Below are 2,996 nucleotides of genomic sequence, written 5' to 3'. Positions count from 1 at the left end.
ATTCCTCCGTCGATTCTTCAGTTGTAAAGGTTACCAATCTCATACTCTCATTTTTCACCATTGTCTTATCTCATTTTGTTCACTATATATATATGGTTCTTTATTGTGGTTTTTTTCATTTGTAAGCAATTTGAGCTCAAAATCACTTCAAGCTTGCATATTTACATGAAGGAAGGTTAAAGTAGCTATTAAAAACTAGTATTCACCGTTCATTTGTAGCATGCATAGCACACTTCATTGTTTAGAGATATAGAGAATTTTAGAGTTTTTTAATTTTATTTGTTTATAAAATGAGAAATTTATAGTGTATTAAAAAATGAGTATAGGGACTAGTGCCTCCGACTGGTATGACAGATGCAATGCAAGGCCGTGCAATAGAAAGCAAATCCGTTCTCTTTTGACGATACGCCCGAACAGCCGGGCCTGACAGATTTGGTGGTTGAACAGGTCCGTCGGCCGTCGCCGTGCGACTGTACGCCAAAGAACGGCATCGATTGACCATAGTACTTTATTGTCCGGAGTCCGGTCCGGGGTGCAATATGGTCATTTCTATGGACTCCATGACTAAACATTTTATTTAACTTTTTATGAAATGAAAAACTTAGAAAATAGTTAGAAAATTATAGAAAATGCGTACTAGTTGAACTTGCGGACCGTGTTCAGCTCGACGAGCATGTTCTCTGCCGAGCGGTAACGGACATCAAGGAGGAGCTTTGATTCTACGAGGGAGAGCGGCAACAGTCGTGGAAGACCGTGTTCCCTTCCTCATAGAATCGGAGCTCTTCCATGACCAAGTACGGTGCCGTCCGGTGGAGAAATGCTCGCCGAGATGATCACATAAGCAAGGTCAACTAGTACGGATGGTTATTTATTAAAACATGTAGTATATATATAAATATAAACGATAATCGATTGTTATGTGTGTACACTCCCATTCTTCTGTTAATTTGCGGAAATATCATGTGAATTACTTACCTGCCGCAGTAAAAGACGAGAACACAATGACCATTAAAAATATCATTGTTTAGAGATATAGATAATTTTATAGTTTCTTAATTTTATTTGTTTATAAAATGAGAAATTTATAGTGTATTAAAAAATGAGTATAGAGAGTATATGGCAACTGCTTCCGGGTCCTCGGCCTCTCATGGGTTTCCAAAGCGACTTAGGCCGGGCCTTCCTCTCATTCCATGCGGCAAGTGTCGTGATGAGACGAAGATTGTGATGGAGTACCGAGTGAAGAAGGAGGGTCCCAACAAGGATCGTATCTTCTACAAGTGTCCAGATCGCAATGTGAGTTATTTTATCGTATTTAATGATTATGGTTAGTTTATACCTATTTTCATGATGGTTGTGATTAAAGTTCTAATTTTTTGTTTTAATTTCAGTGGGATGGCAGTGGACGATGTTCAGGCTTCTACTGGGAGGAAGAGTATATTGAACTCGTGCAAAAATATCTTGCACAACAGGCAGATACGGCGGCTAATGAGGCAGTGATCCAGCCGAAGAAGCCCAAAGATGTTGCACAATCGGGGGATCTATCTGTTTTAGTTGAGATTGGTCGCGAAATCCTTGTGCTCCTGAAATGTATTTTAGCTTTAGTTCTTTTAGTTGTAGTTGGGATTGTCTACATTGTAGCGATGCTTTCATAAATTTGTACCTTTTGTGGTGGCACACATGTTGTATAAATAATTAATTATGATCTAGGTTTTAATATGGTATTTATGTCATGTAATGCAGATGAGCCGGCATTGGATGTACAATGTTGATCGCCGCTCCCAAGAGTTCATTGACGGCGTGCATTCTTTGTTACGTGCGGCCGAGGCAAACAAACATGACGGTTTCATGTGCTGCCCATGTGCCATATGTAAGAATACGGTGGAATATCCTTGCTCAAGGACTCTTCATTCACACTTGTTCAAGTCGGGTTTCATGCCAAACTATATTTGTTGGACGAAGCACGGAGAAACCAGCGTTGTAATGGAAGAAGGTGAAGAAGAACAATGGGACGACAATGATATTATTCCCGATGGTGTGTGCTTCAATGATACTGCAATGGGAGAAGCTGAAGAAGAGGTAGCCATAGAAGATGAGCCTGCTGATGATCTTTGTCAGGTCATTCGTGACGCACAAAGAGAATGTGAAAGTGAAAAGGAGAAGATCAAGTTCGAGCGGATGCTAGAAGATCACAAGAAATTGTTGTACCCAACTTGTGATACAGGGCAGAAAAAGTTGGGAACCACACTAGAATTGCTGCAATGGAAGGCAAAGAATGGTGTATCTGACAAGGGATTTGGAGAGTTACTAAAAATCCAAAAGAAGATGCTTCCGAAGGACAATGAATTGCCCGCCACTACCTACGAAGCAAAACAAGTGTCTGTCCTATGGGGCTAGAAATCGAGAAGATACATGCATGTCCTAATGACTGCATCCTGTACCGTGGCAAAGAGTACGAGAAATTGGATGCATGCCCGGTATGCCATGCATCGCGGTATAAGATCAGGCGAGATGACCCTAGTGATGTTGAGGGTGAACGTCCGTGGAAGAAAATCCCTGCCAAGGTTATGTGGTATGCTCCTATAATACCACGCTTGAAACGTCTGTTCAGAAACAAAGAACATGCAAAATTGTTGCGATGGCACAAAGAAGACCGTAAGGTAGACAATATGTTGAGACACCCTGCTGATGGGTCCCAGTGGAGAGCAATCGACAGAGAATTCCCAGAGTTTGCAAATGACGCAAGAAACTTAAGGTTTGCTTTAAGTACAGATGGTATCAATCCTTTTGGAGAGCAGAACAGTAGTCATAGCACTTGGCCTGTTACTCTAAGTATCTACAACCTTCCTCCTTGGTTATGCATGAAGCGGAAGTTCATTATGATGCATGTGCTCATCCAAGGCCCGAAGCAACCTGGCAATGACATCGATGTGTACCTGAGATCACTTATTGACGAACTTCTCATTTTGTGGAATAAAGAAGGTGTACGTGTGTGGGAT

This window comes from Miscanthus floridulus, chromosome 10 (genome assembly GCF_019320115.1).
Source record: "Miscanthus floridulus cultivar M001 chromosome 10, ASM1932011v1, whole genome shotgun sequence".
NCBI classification, from domain to species: domain Eukaryota; kingdom Viridiplantae; phylum Streptophyta; class Magnoliopsida; order Poales; family Poaceae; genus Miscanthus; species Miscanthus floridulus.
Note: the sequence above shows the minus strand (reverse complement) of the source record.